Here is a 23,714-nt window from a genome sequence, read left to right on the forward strand (position 1 = left end):
CTTATATTTTACAAGATAAGACTGAGTGCAGGCAATGTTTTATCCAGAGGAATGAATCTTCATGCATCTAAAAAACCATTTATTTTGCATTTGCTACGTGTGAGACACTGTGTTTGTTGATGGAAATACAGTTAAATAAAAAACACAATCTCGGCATTCAAGGAGCTGAGAGTGTAGCTGGGATTTCAGATATAGTAGCATTTGGGAAGGGGAGATGATACTCAAGTCAAATATACCTGGCTCCCTATAAGCTGGATCAAGTACCTGCCTTTCATTCTCTTATGGGGGGGGGGGGCATATAGCTTACCATCCAAACCGGGACACTTTAGAGACTGAAACAGAGTGTTACTAATAATTACTCAAGCCAAGAGCATCCCAGGCAAATTCGGTTCTAGCATTGACTCCAATGGTGGTTTTGAGTAGAGGTGGTGGGAAAGTGGCATAGCATATTGCCAACTTTTAAATATGTCACTGAATCACAGTGTTTTTCCTATCAAACATTGGAAATAAATCATGTATTACTAAAAAAATATTAGGAATAATGAGCTGGCTGGATAAAGGGGGCATTGACCACAGGAGTGAGATGTTGTATGCTTATTAAACGGTTTGGCATAAAATATCTGGATGTGAATCTGAAGTTCTTGTGACAAATGTTCTGTCCCTTGAGTCCCTTTATAAGGAAAACACAGGGTTATATGAAATCCGACCTGACTTCTTATGCAGAGTAGGGAGAAAGCTACCTATAGCTTCTTTCTCTTGGATGATTTTATTTTGGTTTATCATGATTTGCTTGTTGAAAGTGCTTGCTATTCTTACTAAGTGACTTGAGAGTTTCTAGACATCACTATTATGCTTAGATAAAAAAGGCAAAAATGTGTGAAGGATTTACAGCTTCAATGCAAGTTTTATGTGCAGAAGGAAAGGTATATGTAGACCCTACCTTATGTAAATAACCTTTTTGCTGCTACTGAATCAGGCCTGAGAGGGCTTGGGAGCAAATGCAGATGCATTTTAGTGCACTGTAATGTGATTTTTCAAAATTTGTTCAAACAATCAATTTATTGTTGTCTTCACATCTATTCTGATTTTCAAGTGCAAATGTGACACCATTATTCTTATTAACAAAGTTTTGCCCTCCCCCCAAGTTTTCAGGATAAAGGATGCATTCTTGAAGATATGGTTACATTAAAATTCTTACTACAAATGAAGCCAACTAAAAATGTTTACCAACTTGAATTGAGCTCATCATGTTTTGTTTGCAGAATAGTGTTTTGTGATTTTACCAACATAAGAATGAGTCTCTAAACTATTTTTGAAAGTGAAGCTTTTACTCTAAAGAAGTGCTTGCCTCATTTTCTTCATGCTACTCCAAACAAGATGTTGTTTATTACTTTGAAACACTATATGTAAACCCCAGGAATATGTTAAATATGATTGAAGTCTTGGCTGTCTTTAACAAATTGAAGTTTCCAGAAATTTAGCTGTGTTTAAAAACCAAAGCCATGTTTTCAGGAAAGATTTCTACTTCCAAATATGTGGTTGCCCAAACCTTTTATATTTTCATGTCAAATTCAGCTGCCAAATAACACACACTGTACCTTAGCTATAATAAAAAAAACACATATACTTCAGATTTTAAAAAGCACTGCAAGAACAACTATGATCATATTTCTTGAACTTATGCTATTCATATGCATGTAAGTGTGATTTAGAGCAAGCTCTGTTAGGCACCAGTCACTTAAACGGGTACAAATTGACATGCACAGTACAAGATTGGCACTGTGTAATGGCCGATCTGGGAAAACATAGGAACTCCTAGCCAGACCAAAATATGAGGTCAAGGAAGTCGCTTTTATAATAATAGTGGTTATCTGTTTAATGTGTGATCTGGCAGCGATACGATGTTGACCATAGGCAATTATGCTTACTTCTAAACTGGTTATGTGCAAGCTCAGAGTAAGAGAAATCCCCCAGTTTGTGATAAAAGGGTATTTATTGCCCTTTTATTTCCTTCATATGCTTTACTTAATCATTTATAAAAGACAAATTAATAGCGAACACCGATTTCATTTTGCGTTTTATTCCATATTCATTCCTACACATTTGGGATATCTATTAATATATGCTCTTAATAGTTTTGGCACAAGTTCAATGTCAACGAATGAATGATGTACATATTTTATAGTCTTCTTAAGGGATAATAATGTGGTTCAGTGACGTGTGTCTTGATTTCTTTGGGGGCAGGGTGCCCTGATATGACTCATAAGGGATAGAGAACTATTAGTTATTTTTCCCTTGGCTAGTGCAGTGATGCAAAATTTCTGTTCCATTATAGTGCAGTTTCTTAGAATGGCAATACCAGGATTAGTGTATAGAATTAATGCTTGAGAAACTGGTTGATCACATGGGACTATCCTCTGCTTTATCATTTCAATGTGACTGAAAACTCACATTCTATATTTTCATATCAATGACAATGTGATGACACGGCAAAGGAGTTATATTGGCTTGTTGCACACATCAAATGTAATCTTCCTTTCTTTGCAGAAAAATATGCTCATTTTGAACAAGAGGAAAGAAATCATGAGCATTTCCAGGACCAGGAAAGTGATCTTGGAGAGGAGTTATCTTGGACTGACTGCTGTTTGGCTACTCTATGGGAAGAACAAGGAGAAATGGGACTGATGTGAGTAAACCGGTTTAAATTAGCTGTGCAGAGGCAGTCACAGAAACACTGGAGTGGGTTGCATTCCTTGACTGCTTTAGGCATAGGGGCCACCCCTACTGTACTTATGGGGCCCAGCATGGTGCCCGTTGCAGAGAGTGCTCAACCAATGCCAAATGAATAATATGAAAAAACAGATTAGGGAGCTGCTTTTAAAAGGCCTGACATTTGCTCCCAATGTAAAGTATTATTTTTAAGGTTAAATGATGCTCTTGTTTTAAAAGTTCACTGTGATCTATAAGGAAATCAGACTTGCAGTTATTGAGAACTCTCCTTGGAACTTTAAATTATAATAATATTATGCCATATTTACCAACACAGTTTCCCAATTTTTCCATAGACATTTTCCCTCTAACTTAGCATAGGAAGGATATGGTGTTATGGTATTGGGAGTGTTGGTCTGGGAGAAGTCCAAGCCCAGCATAATTCACTGCTGGTGGGTAACCCCAATTATGAGCTGCAGCAGGTGCCTTCTAGAAACCTCTGAAGACTTAATAAAAGCAATGAAGAGGTATGTGATGTGTCTATTTCTGAAGACTTTTTCTTTTGAGAGGTTTCTTCTTCTTTTTTTTTTTTTTTTGTGGCTAAGAAGGAATGGTCAGTTATACATTATTCCTTCCGACATCCAACTGGACCTCAAATTAGGATTTATTTGAGACAAGTAAAAAAAAAAAAAAAAAAAAAAAAGAAAAATGCTTCAAACAGGATCTAAATGTAGCCAATGGGCATTGAGGAGCTCTGAGTGCACAGAGCAGGTTTGCCTACATCCACGTGTGGATTACTTGCCAGAGTTCAGTATTAGACTTCAACCTGAAAAGACCAGGGTGTGTTCCGTGATACCCAGTCCTCAGGGTGGGTTTTTGGTGGATCAGTCTCCAGAGGCTTCTGGGTCTGGTGCCTGGTTAAGATGATATCTTGGGCTGATGTGGACATGACCATCTCATTCATTAGGAGGTAAAAGCACTCCAGAATTTATAAGTTTTGTGGATCTAGGGAAATATTAAAGGCCTGATCGAAATTGTATTGGTTACAAATTACAAAATCTGCAAAATTCAGATTAATAAATAGAAACAAAACAATCCAACATTATGTCAACTTCTTACATTGTGAAACAGTATTTATTAAAAATGTCATTATTTTTGAAAACAATTTCTAGGTTAAACATTCTCACTCTGTAAGTATTCCTCAATGTGCATGACGATGGCATAGAAGTCACAGCCAATTGCAAATTTGACATATTATTTGAGGCCTAATAATTTCAGAAGCACAATTATAAAAATCCTTTAAAATTTTTACAGCAAAATGATTATACTTAATGTAGGCTATGAGTACATTTTAATGTTTGACATAATTGTTCTCCAGAAGTAATGGTGCATAGGGCCTGCAGAACATTTAAATGGCCCCATATCTGTATGACTAAGTAGGAAGAAGTAAGAGATTATAGATACATTTTAAAGGGTGGCCAAAGAGCATTGTATTTGTGACTAGCAACATTTTTCTATTAAGTAGGGTATCCAATGAGTGCTTTAACTTCAATCTGGCATGTAGACAGATAACTTTGGAAATGATAGATCAATTCTTAAATATATAGTACTTGTGAGCCAATTTGGATGAGGAAAAGGTGAGAATTTGACCTCATTTAAATAATGCCATGTAGTGCATCTTGTGATGTAAAGCAAAACCGCTTCAAATTTGTTTAATCTATTCAGTCAGGATAAGCGCTCATTGTTTCCCAGTTGACCACTCTCCTCTAGACTTCAGTTTCAGTTAAAGGAGCTGTAAGCAAATACATAACTCTTTCTGGAATAGTTTTTCTTAGCATGCTCTGAACTTCCCTTGATAATATGAAATGACTGTTTCAAAGTGTGTTTTATTCCTTACATAATCACACTGTTGGCCTATCAATAGATAAGGCTCCAATGATGCTCCTGTTTCAGGCTACTCTTAATTATGTTTTTTAACATTCTAAAAGAACTTTATTTGTACTTGTGAGCCCTCAGAGCAGTGCATTAAATGTCATTAATTAGCATAGCTGTCTAATAATATTTAGAGAGAAGAAAACTGCTCATTTTTATTTCATTATTTTACATACTTAACACAAGTTTTTAACTATGAAAGACTCGTAGCCTCAATTATGTAATAAGAGTTTCAAGGTCCACTTTATCAATATAGACAGTTTCAGAAATAATATTTCTATAGTGCTTTTACCTTTCATGCCTTCCTCTATTTTTGCCTTCACAAAGCAATGTCAAGCATTTGTTGTAGGTATTAGTTTCATTCACATTTGATAGATGAGGCAACAAAAGGGCTCGACTATTAAAATGAACTGTAAGTTCAGTATTCAGTATTTAGTTAATTCCTAAGGAAGGGAGACTCCCCAGATTTCCAGATGAAGTTTCCCACATCTTTCCTTGAAAAAAAAGGCAGGGTAATCAGTTTAGCTTTTACTTCTCTAGCTTCATGCTCTTTTGTTGAGTTATCCTGATTAAGAGCATCGCAGGTGGAGGCTGACCCACATGCTTCCAGTGTCTTGTTCACTTTTCTACCCTTGGCATGTAGCCATTCATTACTCACACTTATTTGTTGACAGGATGAACGACTGATTGATCAAGTGCTGGCTTCTAGCAGAAGTTTGCCGATGGCAGCAATGCCATCCTGCAGTGAGCACACCGTTGTCTCAATGACTTTCCTGGTTTGGCTCTCTTGCTCTGCCCACTTCACTCACTCTCCTCAGGCTAGATTTGCATCTGGGTCTAGGGCAGCACTCACCAGGTTTGATCTTTTCCTCTACATCAGGAGAGGCTAGGAAGGTTGGATCTGAGCAGGATTGGATGGAGTAGAAAGGGGCTAGGAGGCCTCCCAGGCCCAGATGGGGCAGGCATTATGGCAAAGTGGTTTGAGGGGGTCAGCGTTAGTGTTGTGCTGTGCAGGACTGCCGCACTGCACCCCTGTGGTTTCAGCAACCCCCTTATCAGCGTCGTCCTCTCCTTCTTTTCTGCCTGCCTCCTGCGACAGTCGGCATGCTTTCCCCAAAGAACTGCCATGACTGAATCCAGCCCCAGTGCAGTGCGGCTGGCTTGCAGAAATGAACAGCGATAGCCCTGGAATGTGTGGTCTGTGTGCTCTGAAGGTATCGCTGAGGCTCTCTTCCCTGCTTTATGAACAGCTTTCTCCGGGAGAGCCACAGGAACAAATTCTCTGTGGTCTTATAACCAGGAATAATTGTGTCTCTCCTCTACAAATGTCTTGTTGTTTCTTTTAGGGACACTGAGAGTAATATAATGGCTCATGTTTCCCTCTTCATGTGGCCTGTCTGAAAGCTCAGATTGAAATTTATGGCCTATCTCTGGCAAGTATGTAAGATTTCCTTGCAGGTTTTCTCTCTCTCTTATTTCACTGCATTTTCTCTTAATCTCATTTTATTCACCTATTTACATTTAATTTACCTTCCATTGGATGCATTTTTTTGATAAGGAAACTTTATAAAGAAATAAAAATAAAGATGAGCATGTTCATGCAACACCTTTATCTAGATTTTTCATTTCTTAGGCCTTACTTTCGCCTGTTTTTCTCCTCTGGTCGAAGCATCAACCCACCACTGTCTAATGTTGCATTCCCTTCTGGTTTTACTTTTTTGTAGCAATCTGATTATTTAAATGAAAATGAGGTGTTAGCTGATCCTCAGAACTGTCATTTTCTAACCACATGAATTTAGCCAAATTACTTAATCCTCTTCATTTACAAAGAGAAATAATCATATTTACCTCATGTGAGCATTGTAAGGACTGCATGAGATACTGTATATAAAGTGTCTAGTTTAGTATTTGACACATAGTAGGCTTTTTGTTTAAGACAATCCCCTAAGTGGAAAAATGAACTGGACTTGGAGTAAGGGTGCCTGGTTTTAAGTGTACATTTTCATTTGTTAGCTGTATGACCTTGGGCAAATCACTTGACCTACTTGAACCACCTTTTTTTAGTATTTGTAATTATATGGCCCAGTTTAAAGAGTTCTTAAAGTTCTAGTTCTACTCTTTTTGGATTCTAAAGCTGGACCTGAGTAAGATGTCAGAATGTGCCCTCACTCAGTTCTCACTAGAAACAACATGAAAGGTCTGGCGGAAAGTGATTCAGATCTGAAACAGGGAATTGAAAAGTTCCATTGTGCGGTTATATTTGTCACTGATGTTGATTATGGTATTTGCAGTGGGAATTATTAGTCTCCTCTAAATGCTCTGCATTGCTAGTGATTATAGTTCAGAATTCAAGTGGATTTCAGAATACAGGCCATTATGGATACGGCTCTGTGTCCTAAATGATCTATAACCTTGTTGCCTGATGAACACACTCGGTTCAGGTGTGTCATGCACTGGTGCCTAAGAGGTAGCAGTGAACTGAAGGGAGCTGTCGCTGCTGGCTGGATGACCATGTGGGCCAGTGATCACATTTGGTTCAATCATGGTGTCAACCAAAACGCATGTCTATGTTTAAGATATGTTTTTTATTCAGGGACTATTAAGCAATAGAAGACTGTAAAAGCAAGAGAAAACTCAGACCAATGTAGATAAATAAAAGAAGAGGCCATAATAAATCATGTGAAAGTACAATCTGCAGTGAAATGAAATTATACTTATGGCAATAAAGAAGCAGGAGAGCTTTGTGGTCAGGAGCACAGCATTTTTTTTTTTTTAGGGTGTGGTTTTGGCTAAGTTATTTAATCTCTCTAAGCCTCGGTTTCCTCATTTCTCAAAAAGGGACAGTGACACTCAATTTACTTGGTTGTTCTAAGGAAATGATAGAAGTGCCCGGTCTACTGTCTGACATATGCTGGCCATAGATAATTATTATTAGTAAAACTATTAGTATTATTATACACCTGAAACTCACACTAACTTTCAAGGTTTGACTACCACGAATCTAATAAGCTATGTTTACTGTTAGAATGAAGGTTAAAAAACAAATCATTAGATCAGAGAATGATTGAAGTACAATGCTTATGTGAAGAAAAAAATGCTAATACATTTTTGAATCAGTGCAATGTGTCTATTGGCTCATATCCCATAATTTTATCTTTGGGATCTTGCATTACAGAAGATAGCCATCTACTTTGGCCTTTGATTGATTTCATTTTGTGAAGATGAGGTGGTGTTGTAAGACAAGACACTGTTTTCCATGAGCTGCTATGCTCATAGTTCCATAGTCCCTCTTTGTCTCCTTGAGGTGGATAAACTTACAGTTTCACATTTATGCAGCTCCTGGCTCCTCCCTTTGCATGGGACCAATATAAGTTTGTGCAGCTTTTTCAGTCTGGTGACCCCAAATCTTGAAAAATCTTTATTTGGTAATACAATGCTAAAAAATGATGAAATTAAACTGGACTTATGTGTTAAAAATGTTTTCAACTTGGATGAAAGTGAATGGGAAGAAATGGTGGAACTATTGTTACAAAAATAGAGAAACCACTGAAAACTAGTCTGGTCTGGCTTCAAGTGTGTTGACCTCAATGAGCGTCAATTGTGTTTGCCTCACTGACAATTCAGTGAAATTTTGAGAGTTCTAAATGGTAACACTCTGCGTTAGTAGCAGCCTCAGAGCAGAGCACCTGTAAATGGTGGTTTTCATGTGTTTCACTGCTTGAGTCTTTCAGAAGAGAAGTGAAATTCTATAATCCAAGTTTCATTTATTTATTTATTTTTGTTCTGTATTTTCACCTGCAATTTGTCTTCTGTTAAGCCATGAATTAGTCCATTTGGGGTTGAAAAATTTATAGATAATTGTTTGGGCAGTATTTTCATAGAAAGGTAATTCGGCCTGAAGTCTAAGAGCCTTGCTCTCTAAGACCTTAAAAGTTAAGATATTCTTAACATAGTTTGTAAGTGGGATATGTGGCATGTTCTGTCATTACAATGTGAGGAGGCCAGAGGTTATTCAGGAGGATGGCACACTGTAGGGGGACTGCATGGTTACTGGAAAATGCAGACCAGCGGCTGGGATGAGTGTCCCATAGCTTTCTTACTAATTGAACTACGAGAGTCTATTTAACGGTACACCTAGAGTTCTTGAAAGGCAGTTGCCTTAGTTTGACAAGGCTGCGGTAACAAAGTTCCACAGATTAGGTAATTTAAACAAGAGAAATTTATTAGCTCCTGATTCCGAAGGCTAGACATCCAAAATCAAGGTGTCAGCAGGGCCATGCTTCCTCTGAAGGCTGTAGGGTTCTTTTTTTTTAATTAATTAATTTATTTTTACATGGGCAGGCACCGGGAACCAAACCCGGGTCTCCGGCACAGCAGGCGAGAACTCTGCCTGCTGAGCCACCAGGGCCAGCCCAAATTATCTTTTTTTTTTGCACAGGCAGGCACCAGGAACCAAACCCGGGTCTCTGGCATGGCAGGTGAGAACTCTGCCACTAAGCCACCATTGCCCACCCTGAAGGCTGTAGGATTCTGACAGTACTTGATAACAATCCATAATTCAATTTCTGACTCCATCACATGGCTAGCTTGCTTCTATCTCCACATCAGTCACCTGTGTCTCTGTCCAAATTTCCTCTCCTTTTAAGTACTCTAGTCATATTAGACTAGGACCCACCTTAACACAGTCCGGCCTCAACTAACTAAAATTACCTTCAAAGATCCTATTTACAAATGAATTCACATTCACAGGACTTGGGCTTAGAATTTGAATATGTCTTTTTTGGGGGACACACAATTCAACCCACAATGCAAGGTATCACTTGGGGTTTTGAGTAGTAAGGTTTACATTTGAAATCAAAACCAGAAATGGTATGTGATAGAAAACCTTGATAATGAAGGAGGATAACCTATAAAATATGTAAGTAGTCAAGAGAAATTATGAAATTATTTTCATTGAGATCTTTAAAAGGGAGAATCTCCACTTCAGTATTGTGGTTTTGTCCAGGTACTACCATTAAGCCATATAGTAGGCTAACCAGGTGATGAGATAACAACTTTCCTGGAGCTCTCAAAGCTGTGCTTAAGGATTCTGGTGTGGCCACAGTATAAGGCGAAATCTAGAAGGAGGGGATGTTGAAATGATGGTAGTGATATATCAGAGCCTTCATTTGCTCAACTGCAAACATTTAAAAAATGCTCAGATCCCTGGTTGAAGAGCCAGGGAGGGGGTAAGGTGGGCCACCTGGGGCCGTTCTCCACCCATTTAAGAAGTCAAGATAATGGAATATCATCTTATCGGCTATCTACAGTCATCATATTAATAGCTACCATGTATGGATATGATGGTGATGTGTAACGAGACAGTGATGATGATTATAGTGTTGATGATGATGGTAATGATAAGACTGGTGATCACTCAAACTCATGAATGATCCATCCTTCTATAGAGCGCTTGCCTGCTATGTCCCAAAGTTTGGAATCTCAGTGCTCCATGACATTCTCTAAGCCTTTTTAGGGTTAAATTGTTAGGAGCCTCAAGGCCTAGAAGAGCTAAAGGATCTTCCATGTATATTTTACATGACAGGTTTTTACCTACCAATCTGAGAATTTAATTATCATCTTAAACTTGCTTCTTTGGTAAAAATGTATTTTGAAGCCAAAGCAAATAACCTAACAATTTTAAGAAACCTGTCCTTATTAAGTTGGAAATTATTTCACTTTTTACTTATAATTCTATACCACCACATAATAAAATATTTTAATTTGGCTTTGGAATGAGTTATAGTTTAATTTTAGTAAGAGAGGAGAACATTAGGGTAACTAAACAATTAACTATACCTTGCATTTGTTAAGTCCTTGATACATATTGGCTGAAATAATTAAATAAAAAATGTCTTTATATTTAGTTATTTGGCTTTGAAATATAGGCTGAGTCAACTCAATTGAATGTTATAATGAAGTTTTTCTTAGTTTGATATTAATATGAATTGTTTTGCCTATTCTGGGTTTATTCTGAATGGTGGGGAGAGTTAACATAAAATTAAAAATATTCAAGCAATGTAGAAAGTGATTGGTCCAAGCACAGATAATCAAGTGCAGATGGTTTTCTTACTACTAAGGTAGTGAAGGGATAAGGAAAATGTGATGGAAAGGAATGAACAATTATAGTGAACTATTGAACTAAATCTGTGTTGCCAAATGCTTCTTCAGTTTTTGTTTTTTTTTTAGTTTTTTAAGTCCATCCCATGGTGGGGTATAAAGAGGTATCTTGTTTTAATTGTAGTAAATCGGCATATGAAGGCAAAACCACCTGCTGCATCTCTTTACTTCTCTCACCCCATTCATTGCTTAAGTTCATTCAGCTGATCTGGCCTCTAGACTAGGTTCTTGGCCTTCCTCACAGCCCCATCTGATGCCTTCCACTTGGTTGAGGAGGACAAATCTCCTGGCTGGTGGAAGACCCTTCTTAAGACTAGAGTTTATGCTTTGTTACATTCCTCTCTTAGAATTTACACCATAGTTAAAATTCACCAGAGCCTTTGGGCAGAGTTGTCATCTACAACTGGAGGACATTAAACAATGTGGAAAGGCTCCAGGGAGCAGCAGAAATGGCACCAGCATAGAAACTTCAGGACCTTGTGCTTAGGTAAAAGGAAATTATTATAATTTCCTCAAGGATTACCAACAATTCAATGTTTTCTGTGTGCCAGGTGCTTTATGCATTATCTCATTCGGTTCTCAGAAGACTTTATAAGGTAAGTCTTATGATCAATCCCATTTTGAGATGAAAAAACAGATTTAGAGAAGTTAAGTCATGTTCCTCAAGTTATGAAGATAGTAAAATAGGCCAGAAATTCACCTGAAGATGGTCAGATCCCCACACAAATATGCCAATCATTCTGCTACTACCTGCTATAATGGTGGTAGAGATTTGAGACGTGGTTGCTGCTCTTTGGGTAACTGTTTTACCCAGTTATTGTCATTTAGTTAAATCTGATATTATTTATACATCTCTGTTTGGCTTCTGTTTAATATCTTCCTACTTATCACATCACTTTCGCATTAGAAGCAAGGCCATGATTCCGGCCTGTCTTTCCCCCCTCACTGCAAGACCTGGATTAACTAGGACAGAGGAAACAGAAGTATGGTGACAGGCACTTACATTTTCCATGCTTTTTTGACCTGCTATCAGAGTGAAGTTAGATTTGGCATATTTAAGGATATCCATGAGGAATAACTGTAACCTTTGTCATGGATAACTGTATTGGGTATGTTTAAATGTACAACTCTGTTTTTCTATTATTATGCGATATTTCATGTTGACTTGTCAAACTGAAAAATACCCATATTGATTTTGCAGAAAGCCTCACATGTGAGATAAATGCACTCAGAGACTCCTCACAAGTAGCTATTTGGAGCTTCAGATGTGAAATGGATCATTCCTCAATCTGTAATAGACCCTTCTGTGAAGCTCTTCAATCAAACCTGAGAATTCAAGGTGAAATTGAGGGGAGGGTGGGAAACCCCTACTGGGGATTCAAGTGAAGTGGCTGGGATATTTGCCATGTGCTCCCTCTTTTTCAGGTCTTTTCTTCAGCAAAGGATGGCTATCAATCAAGGTGTGACCTTACATGCTGTATGTGTGTAATACCTGGGTACAACAAGACAAATTGTAGATGAAGCGTTACATACACTTTTGAATTTCTTGCCATTTATCATTTTCTGATAACCTTCAGGTTATTTTAAAATAGTCATTTTATTCATATTTTTAAATTGATTTTCTCTTTTACTGAATTATTAATTATATTGCTATATTTGATAGGATGAAATTTTGCATCTTTGAGAAAAGCATAAATCATCTTTTAAAAAGTTACTAATATATAATAATAATAACTATGTTGTTTGGAAAGAATTTGTCTTATTTTGTTAAGCAATGATTCTGGAAGGTATATCCTATTTAGGATTCATGTTCATAGGATTAAAATGACTTTTAATTCATTTGTTTCCAGTAAAACTATAAGACAGAGTTCCTCTAGTAAGAAATAGCATTTGTTTCTGAAATTAGTCTTTACATCACTTTTTTTATTTTTTTAAGTCTGGGGCACATTTTCAGTTGGACAATTAAAGTTCAATTTCAAAAAAGAAAAGTAGCTCTAGAATTTTCAATGTGCTATTTCGTTTAGGGGAGCAGGGAATCCTGATGTGAAATTATGCTTTGGAATTTATGTTTCATAATAGTTTTTGATGCTCAAGCTGTTATGAAATGATTGCTATCCGATAACTGTGCCATAGTTTTGCTAAGCCTTGGAGACGGTGTTGTTTGTAAAACTCGCCTATTAGTACAATCTTAAGAGCATATTAATTGCCCTGGAGGTTTATGTATTTGTTCTGCGCATGTGATTAAAGATCGTGGCAGCCTATATGGCATAATTTTAGAGATAGAGAAAATGACTATTGTAATACATGCTACTCTCAGTTTCCTCTACAGCAATGCCCTTACACCTTTCTTTTTCAGGCATTTTGTAGCATCCTAAACAGAAGGATATTGAAGGGAGCTGATTCTGCTTTGATCCTTGTGCTTGTTGTCAAAGCGCTTGGGATTGAAGAGACTGTTGGCTACAGTTGACTGTGACAATTAGGAGATGATCAGAGCCCTAGAGTGGAGCACTTAAAGGGTAATTTACATGTCAGTTTGTCGAATAAAAAAAAAAAGATATTCAGCTAAGATTTTTTTTTTTTCCCCTCAGAGCCTTGTAAACTGCAATTTGTGCTCTGGTAAGAAAAACCTGGCAGAGGAGTTAGGATAGCCATTACCATTTGAAAAGAAGCAATCATAAGGCCGCTGCTGAGCCCTTTGTCCACTAAAAATGCTGATTTGCAGGCAGCCAGTGAAAAAGTGGAACCATCACTAAATAAAACCTTGAGCTAGGTAACCACCCCCCACCACAACTCTTGCTGGCTTTTTAATGTTGGTTAAAGGTATTTAAAAAAAAACAAATTTAAATCCTACATTTACTGTCATTATAGCATTGTTATTGGTTATGAGAGTTCGTCCCTAAAAATAAAAATAAAAAAAATAATAATAAAAGGATGCATTGATGAAGTGGTAGGTGGAACTCAAGCTAACAGTCTATTGAAAGGTTAAAGCTGCCTATCTGTTATATCAGCTTTTTCTTACTCTTTTTTCCTTTTGAACACCATCCATTTCCTCTTGTAATAATGCTATTTTTTCCTCTATTGTATCAATGTGCTCCTAGGTTTTTACATTTTATTTACATTACAATTTTAAAATGGGAACTGCATTTCCAACCTTTACTATTTAGTCTATTCAGGTGCACTTAGCTACAGAAGTAATGCAGCTTCAGTCCAATCTACTATTCACAGGTGGTTATCTCTATTTTTCTACCAGGTAAACCATATGTCCAAGTGAAAAAGCAGAAAGTTAAAAGAAGATAATTGCTGGTAACCATTTGGTGGCTGTAATTATACCTCATTCATTTAATTATCAAATAGAGTTAGAAAAATTAGAGTTATTTCAAATTTTGTTGAGTTCCCTTTCCTCCCCCCACCCCACTGCGAAGTCGGTAACTGATAGTAATAACACTACCAGTCATAGTAGTAAAAGCTACAGTTGTAGGAGTCTTGGGTGTGGAATAGTCTGAAAAAAGTTATATCAATATAGCCTTCTTGGGTAGGCATATTCAAATGTGGTATTATTGAATTCAGGGATACATATTGAGTTTCAACTGCAGATACATTTTACATTCCACTTTTTGGTTACTTGGCTATGGAGAAGAGCATTTGCAAAGAGGCAACACTGGGTTAGAGATGAATTTGTCTTGATTCTAAAACATCAGCCTTTATTGATGAGAGCTAAGAGCATGCCAGGCCTTCAAAAGTTAGAAAGCTCCAACCCTGAGGAAGGAAGTATCTGCCCACTAATGTGTCTCCCCCACAACTCGAATGCCCCTCAACGTTCCCCCACCCCCATCTTTCACCCAGGTTATAAGGCTGTCCTTCCATTTAAAACGGCTTGTATTCCTTTTCATTTGCTTCTAATATCTTAGACCCATTTTTTTTTCCCAACAAGGAATGTCTTTTGAAAGGAGCTGCATTCTACTTTTGGGTTTTTTTGAATATCACAGTAGGCAGTGTGGTAACTAGATGAGGGAAAATGGCAATTCATAGATTGATATTCTTGATGTGATGCCTCCTCTGCTTTTCAGAAAGGCCCTTATCTTCTTACAAAGTTTTGTTAACTCTCAGTTTTCCTTGTGTACATGCACATCTTGCGAAGGAGAACATGCTGGAGGAGGGAGGAGGGAGGAGGGAGGAAGGTGGAGGAAGGAGGAAAGAGGGAGTGGGAGAGGAAGAGGCAGAGAAACAGATAGCGACTAGGTTATTAAGTGCAAAGAGGATGAGAGAAAGTCAAAGAAGATCTGAGCTTCCTTACCATGTGTCTGGAGAATGCTGGCAGTGGTAAATCTGTGTCAAAAATCAGGCACAGCAGGAGGTGTTCGTCTCCCAGGTAATGGGTAAATGATGAGCAGATGAGCCATCCTCATATTGATTTAAGCATTTCGTTACAGCCAGTCACAATTAACTTTGATTTGTTTTTACTTTCCTCTTATAGGTTTGCATTTAAAGCACTCTTGGCGCATTAATCATATAAAATTCTGGTAACTGCACATTCTCCTTTTAGAGGGATAATGAGTGAATGGATGAAAAAGCAGAGATTATTTGCCATCCTAAGCAGAAATTGTCAGAACATTTCTACTCTAAACTTGTTTGGGAAGGTGAGCTGCAACAAGAATCTCACAACAAAAATGAAGTGACTCTGAATGTGGTTTTTGGATGTTTCTCTACATCAAAGAATTCTGCGACTGTTCTGGGACTTACAAGTTGATTTAAATTGGATTCATAAGAGAATATTTAGGTGAATAGTATGAAAACATTTTGAAGCATGCTTATATCACTCTTAAAAAGTAAATGGGATCTTTTGAAAGCTCATTTAGAATTAATTGAAGTGAATGTTTCTTCTTACTATCAGTGTTTTTTCAATACACAAATTGCAATGTTGTGACAAAATAAATTATTGAAATGCTTTGAAAAGTTTTTAGAAATGTGCCTAAGGGAACAATAAGCTAATAGAGTTAATTCCTATGTCAACTCATTGAAATGCTGCTGTCACTGAAGAGTCCTAGAACCTTGAGCAGAATATTCCAGAACATTTACTGTCTTATTTTAATGAGCAGATTTCCTCTGTACTTGTTTGGTGGTGGCACTAGGATCACTGCATTTAGCAAATTAAAATAAAAGAAGCCCAGTTAAATCTGAATTTCAAATAATAATGAATGATTTTTTTTTAGAAAAAGTATGTCCCATCCAATGGTGATGTTTTATCTGGCAACCCTAGGTAGTCTTCTGGATAAAACTTGCAGCCATACATTAAATATACAATTTGTATATTTATAAATTATGAATTATCATTTATAAATGATTTCGTCTTCCACTGTCCAATTAGATAGGCCAACCAGTGATGCTGAGTTTAATTTCCCTATCATGTTCCTAGGACTGCTAATGATTATCATGACTTATTATTTCAAGTCCTACAGTGATTTCAGCATGACCAATATTGTAGAGACTTCAGAAATGGTGGCTGAAGAGTTTGACTTACCTACATTGATCAGTCTTTGATGTATGTTTGGTAATTACAAGGATAGAGAAATGAAGGATGCAATAAGGCTATATAATATTTGTGAAGCCACAGATTCCCTTTTGTGGCAGTACTGCAGCCATGTTTTAAGACTTTGTGATTTGGGTTCTGGTAGGATCTTCTGAGAAGGAAAAGATCCCATATCCTTGTGCTTTTATTTCCTTTAACATTGTTCACAATAAATCTAGTTGCTAGGACAGTAGCTAAACTAAAACTTAGAGAAAACCAAATGTCTGATTCATCATTGGGGCTAGCACTTTCTATATCATTTCTCACTGACTTAATGCTTTCCATGGTGTGTCAGAAGGACTATGTAGCAGATGAATTTTAGACCCCATATCTGATCCCTTAAGCTCACCCTCTGATTTCAGCCCCTGGCTTCAGTGGACAGTTCCTCATAAACCCAGGATGAGGCTGGGGTGTCCCATCTCCAACACACTTTGAGGGCTTCCCAATTTCTGCCTAAGAGCATTGAGAAGTCTTCCGAGCTGCAGCAGCCTGCTTAACCCTTCCTCAAGCTTATTCTGGAAATGTGGGGTGTTAACACTCTCAAAGGTAACCCTCAGTCAGTGGGAGACAAGATCCTAGGGAAAAATGTTCCTGCCTCTTAGCTTCTGGAACCACAGTTCTGAGAGGTACTTTGTATGCTCCTCAGAGGTCCTGTTTTCAACAGCAGGAATCTTGATGATATACCCTTTGCATTATTTGGCTTTGCTTCCAACCCTGCCTCACTCTCACTCCTTCATTCCTATTTCTAGAAATTACTGACATGCATTTAGTTCCTTGTCTTTGTCCAGATCCTCCTTTCTTCTCAGAACCTCCTTTCTTCTCAGATCCTCCTTTCTTCTCAGAACCTTGGTTCTCTCCTCACTCTAAGACTAAATATTTTTCTTCCTGGGTTTTGGGTCCATCAAATTTACTTTTCTTTTTCTCAGAAGAAGAGCACTCTGCCTCTGTATCTACTATTAAGGCTGATTCATATTGATTATTAAGCACATCATGCTAATTCATTCACCTCATCTGAACTCTTTACAAAAAAACACCATTTATCGAACACTGAAGATATGTGAATGCATCATGCTAAGGGATTCATGAATATTGTTTCATTTAGTCTTCACCATGTCACAAAGTAAAGATTAGTATTCCTATTTTACACATGATAAAACTGAGGCTCAGAGTATAAGTAATTTATTTCAAGACTTCGGAGCTAGTAAGTAGCAGAATAAGTGCTGAATTCTGACCTGTTTGACTCCGAAGTCCATTCTTTTAATCACTACACGATAGCACCTGTTATTTAAGCTCTTAGAACTTAAAGTTAATTTATCAAATACCACTAATAATTAAATGGCTAAAAAGAAAAGGTAGGTAGGGAAGAGAGAGTTGGTTTATATAAAATAAGGCGATTGGTTTTTAAAATGTTCCTCACACCCACTTACAATTGAAAAAAAATCTTAAACTATGGTTTTGCTTGTGAGACCTGGAGCTCCATGAAGGCAGAACCTGTGTCAGTTTTGGTTCACAGTGCGTGACACATGATAGGACTTGATATAGATGCCTTGAAAGAATTAACCAGGTGGAGCATTAAAGGGTATGGTTTATTTAAGCTCAATGAGCTCAAATTTTTTAGTATCTGCTTTATTAAACAACTGATTTTAGCATCTTTCAAGATTATTTATTACTTGAGAAAAATTAAAATCCTAACATACATAATTTAAAGCAAAATGTTCAGAACAACCATATTATAATGCAGTTCTCAATTATGGTGAATTTTGGTAATTTAAAACTTTTGGGGGCAGAAGGAGGTGGAAAGATTACATCTGAAGTTATATTAGGCACACAATTAGAGTAGTTTGGGAGTGCTGGAGTTCAAAGTCCGGATGTTGTAGACAAAAACTTATGTAGAGACAGGAAGAGGCTACCCAGGCGAAGCCACAAAAAGATCTGGTCACTACTTAGAAAAGGTTGGAAGAGTTATTAACGCTTCTTTGGGACTTAGACTGGGATAAAAGGGGGCCCTTGGCAACTTTTTTCTCTGACTATCCTTTTCTTGGCACAATCAGTGTACTTCATAAATCTCAGAATGCTGAACTTAGCAACTGACTGCAGCTACATTTTAGGATCAATTCTATAAGCCTAGCATCTTTATCTTACTGCTTCCCTTGACAGAGTTAGGGTTCACCCAAGCAAATCTTCCCTGACATTTTTTTTATAGTACATCTGTTTTCTTCAAGTTACCATTCCATTAGGCATCCAACTATTTGACATTTTCTTAAATTTTCATGAGATTTTGAACAATAAATAAAGATAAATACATGCAATTTCTATTTTCGCTTTGCAGTTTACCGCCAGTTTCTTGTGGCAGCTATAGTAAATGGTAGCCTCTCAAGAGTGAAAGTAGGAATTTCAGTAGTCCCGGTCCCATCATCACTGGCAGAATCAGCTACACCAATGAAAAATAACAACGTCAGATATAACTTGATCTTTGCACGGCCACCAACAGGAGCTATGTAACAAGTAAAAGAAAGGCTTGTCTGATGGATGGCAAGACAGTAAAAGAGAAGTCAGAATTTCTGTCATTCAACATGCTGAGTAGGAATGCTTCCAGACAGATTCATTACAAAGTAAAGGAACCTGTGCACAAATGTATAAAATTCTACTCAATGGATTTTTAAAAGTTCTTTGTACATGAGACCAAATTTCCTGCCTACTGATTAAGTTATTTTGATTGGCTAAATTTAGTGGATAATTTGAAATGTAAATAACAGAAAAGAATATGATTATGATGTGTTCAGTATATGCCAATTAGAATATATGAATCCTAATTAGGATTAGGATACATGAGTCAGCACAGCTAATATAAGAATAAACATAAACTACACACAAGACCCAGTTAGAAAAATTAGATCATGTACACCTTTATGTGATTAATACTGACATCAGATACAGACTCCATTCAGAGTACTTCTTGGTCCCCAAACTTAGGGAAGTCCAAGTCATCTTCTTTTAAAATGCCTGAAGCCATATTTGATATTCATTGACTTAGGCTGTTCTTCATTAGGCAGACCTTCATGATTTTTAACTTTCATTGATAGAAGCACTCCGTTTTATGTATCAATGCTAAATGCCATTTGAATCAGAACTCTTCAGTTCTTGAGGTTCAGAAAGACAGAATCTGGTGGTTTCATACCCTTTACAGCTGGGAGAAACAAGTTCTGTTCTTATACATAGTTTATTTGTACTTGTTGGCAGGGTGGGACTACTACCAGAAGTTAGGGGTAGAAGTGATCCTTGGTCATGGATCCCCCAAGATACCAATGACCCTTTGGGATGTAGCCCAACATGATTGTGAGATAGCCATGCATTCTCACCTTTGAACTCTGGGGTTAGGAAGGTTGCTTCAACTCTATTAAGGAAGGATAACCTTATCTCGGCATATTGACCTTTCTCTCCATTTAGAAACATATTGAGAAGACAATATTGGACTATCATGAACTTCAAACCCTAAAAATGGCACTGGCTATCTTTTTGACCATGCAAATCAGTGTTGACTTTGATATAGAACAGCCCTTCAGTTCTTCCTTATGTGAATGACAAATGACATTGCCAGGATTGCAGAGTGAGTGGTTTGTCCCTGGATCCCTTTACCTTGGAACATTTCTTCTCTAGATCCTACACATCAATAGCTTCTAGCGATTCTTTCACAATTTCTTTAAAAACTGTCTCTTTTCATTTCTGTGGTCACCTTTTACTCTAGTTCATTTTAACCTCATGACTGAATGATTTAAATAGTTTCTAACTATTTCTCTGTTTCTACTTCCTTTCACTTGCATATAGTCAGTGGACCTTTTTCAGATATGAGTATCAGTTCACACTTCTGCTCAAAAGCTCTCAGTGATTCTCTGTTACCTGAAAGATACAAATTTAAACATCCTTACTTAACATTTAACAGCTTTAAAAGTCTGTCCCCAGTCTTGAAATAGTAAAATTATTCATGGTGCATCCATTTAAAATGATAGTATCTTTTAAAATACTATCTGATAAATACTAAAATACTGTCTGCTAAATACTCAATACTAAAATACTATCTGCTAAAATACACTGCTTCTGGGATAGACATCTACTGAACAGATATTTATTGGCTGCCTACTATGGACCAGCTACTGTGCAAGCTACTAGCGATACAAAGTGCCTGGCTGCTACCTTCACAGGGCTTTGACTCTAGAGAAGGAGAGAACCAGAAGAGAGGCAATCATTTATGAATGGAGATTATAGGTCTGAAATTAAGGCCTGTAATTCCACGAACGCACATAATAGAGGATTCTGACTTCAAAAACTGGGTTAGGAAAGATTCTCTAAGTGATTCTACAGGTGAAATCTGAAGGATGAGTTGAAGTTACCTAAGCAAAAGGTGAGGCGACAAGCGGGTGAAGAAAATTTTGGACAGATGGACAGCATGTGCAGAGACCTTGTGCAGGGAAGCAGGATGCACTTTAAAAAGACCTGTGAGGTTGGAATCCAAAGAGCAAAAGAAAAAGTGGAGGGGGTGCTAGAGAGGTAAGAGGGGCCAGAACAGCCTGCAGGGTCTTGTGTCACTAGGGCCGAGGTTGAGAAACCCAGTTTCATAAAGACGTTGAAACTCCTTGAAAGCATTTTAAGAAGATGAGGGAGGATGGCATGACCATTTTAAATTGTTTGTTCAAGCTATAATGCATAAAGTAATTTGAAAAATTGATTAGAATGGTCAGTATTGTTTTCTAATAGAGTAGGGAAGAGTTGATGGTAGCTTGGGTTACTGTGATGGCAATAAAGATGATTTATTTTTATTGTCATGGAAAGTCATCTCCAATACATTCTCAGGTATAAAAGGCAGATCATAAGAAGCTCTGCATAGCATGACTTCATCTTTATGCTAAAATATTTGCATGTGGATATTCGCACAGGTAAAATTCTGAAGGGCTAGATACTAATATATTACATGGGAGGCAAGATTTCATTAGTTTGTTTATTAATTTATTTACTCTATGTTTTTTGTTATATTTTTCTACAATGAACATGTTTTATTTTTATAATCAAAAAGAAAAAATTAGGTAAAAAGTTCTGGTTTCTATCTACCTTTCCAAATACTTGACAAATTAATTCCACAGACAAACCTTATATTATGTCCACTGACCATATTTTCCTTAGTTATTTTTATAGTAAATATGACAGATTAAAAAAATAGAACCTGGGAAATATTTGAAGTTTCCAGAGGATGATGTGTAGTGATTATTATTTACTCTTTCACTTTTGTAGGGGCATATGATCCCTAGGTCTTTTACTACACTTGCTGATCAAACTAAATTCTCATTTCTCCCAGGGTGACCATATTTCTTCTTTTTTTTTTTTTTGGATGGGGAGGCACCGGAAATTGAACCCGGATCTCTGGCATGGCACGCGAGAACCCTGCCACCGTATTTATTCTTGTAGCAGTATGTTTTATCCCTCAAAATAAAGGGTCTGCTCATTTTTTTCTTTAAGTTAAGTTGGTATTAACTGTTACAGACCTGACACAAAGTCTCCTTTCTAAAGGAAGTATGTACAGAAGTTTCTCACTACTTATTCGATCTTGGCAAATCACTTAATCTCCAGGGACCAGCTTGCTTCATCTGCTTTAGTTTAGAAAGAGAACCTTATGAGTCATGATTCTAATTCTTGGATGGTAATGTAATTGAACAGCCAGCATGTTAACACTGCGAGGTAGGACGATATAATGATTGGCCAGGAAGTCCCTGTTTTTAAGCTCTTCTTTGGTTAATAGCACTCTTAGGAGTTATGAACCTTCTGCTTTTCACCAGGGAACTGGCTGTATTGCTGAATAATTAGTTTATTGACTAATAGCTAGTGACCTTAAAGAGGTGTCGACCTTACCTCCAGGCAACAATTTAGGCACTGGCAGAATCAGGCTTATTAATTTTTATCTTACTATTCACATATTGTCCTAGTGCTATATTCTCTAAACATTGTGCCTGTATTATTACATAATATAATAGTAAGCATAGTACTTTTATTTTGCATAAGTGACTAACACATAAAATTAGTTCACTATAGCTGTCAGTAATTATGTTTTCACAGAGTATGAAAACACGGTGGTCTTGAGTAATAAAACAAGCCTCAAGAAACATGAGTTCTTGTTCTCAATAAAGTTCAAGAAACATAGGTCCGCATCTTGCATGCCACATTACCTCTTGACATTAATATTTTATATTACAAAGTTAGAACAATAATCTCTAAGTTTTTTCCAGTTTATGTTCAATATATTTCTTGAATGGCGATTAAGAATGTAACTATAAAAGAATTGCTAAAATTCGATAGATATGCTTTCATTTTTCTTCACTTTTAAAAGTTTAATAAATTGAATGTAGGCAGAGAGCTAACATTTTCTGTGGGACTGTAAGAATTATACATTAAGCCTTTGACGAAAACTTTTTTTTTTTTGATGCATAGGCAAAAAATAATTAAGGACCAATGAAATATTTTGGTCTTATTCATATATATCATAATCCTGTAATAAAAATGAAGACTTGTTTTATTTAGAGAGTTGTACATAGGCTCTTTACGAGTTCCATGATGATAACAAGGTGTTAGAATTGTAGAATGTAGAACTGCAGATTTTTGTTTGGTACACTGCCAGAAACTACAGGGTCGAAAGAACGTGTCTATTTATCTATATTCTCAAGATCGTGTTATCCAGTCTCAGACTGTTTGATCATTTGCGGAGATTCAATTCTACTTCTAATTCTTAAGTTCAGATTAATTCTTCGAGTGAAAATATTATTGGCTAAAGATTAGCAGTGGAATTCAATAGGTTATGAACGCAGATAATAGGGAAGGTAAAGCACCAGGAAAAGTTAGTTTGCGTGACTAAAACCAAGAAAAAATTAATGTTGATATGTCATGTATTATTTAGAACATTTAAAGACATAATTATTCATTATGTCTGAAAATGGATTTAGAATTTCACTTATTTTAAAATCTGCCCTACATATGACACACATCAAACTACAAATTTATATATTACATATCCAGAGCTGCTTCGTTGTCTTGCAATCTCTACATCTTTGAATTGGGCCACTTCCATCAGTATTTCACAACTGAAATGGCAACTTAACGTTATTGATGGAGGCAACGAACTAACATTTGAATATTCTGACATCTTCTGTTGATGACCCAAAGTTTGCAAGCAGTGTTATCAATAATATTCTTTGGCAACTAAATGTTTTAGATTGCCTTCGTATAAATAAATATCATATACATATTGTGTGTTTCCATGTTATTATAATTGATACTTATAACTACAAACCATTTTCACTGTGGTGTA

General features: G+C 36.8%; 1 long non-coding RNA gene across 3 annotated transcripts in view; it reads left to right on the forward strand.

The window, feature by feature from the left end:
• LOC143677604 (uncharacterized) overlaps nucleotides 1–23,714 on the forward strand; it is a 65,346-nt gene that overhangs the window by 23,879 nt on the left and 17,753 nt on the right. For all 3 annotated transcript variants that reach the window (XR_013172716.1, XR_013172717.1, XR_013172718.1), the window contains 4 exons: nucleotides 2,548–2,686; nucleotides 12,002–12,139; nucleotides 13,157–13,316; nucleotides 15,275–15,437. This is a non-coding gene — a long non-coding RNA (uncharacterized LOC143677604). The remainder of the gene's footprint in view (nucleotides 1–2,547; nucleotides 2,687–12,001; nucleotides 12,140–13,156; nucleotides 13,317–15,274; nucleotides 15,438–23,714) is intronic.

The sequence above is a fragment of the Tamandua tetradactyla genome, chromosome 3, assembly GCF_023851605.1.
Source record: "Tamandua tetradactyla isolate mTamTet1 chromosome 3, mTamTet1.pri, whole genome shotgun sequence".
Taxonomy (NCBI): domain Eukaryota; kingdom Metazoa; phylum Chordata; class Mammalia; order Pilosa; family Myrmecophagidae; genus Tamandua; species Tamandua tetradactyla.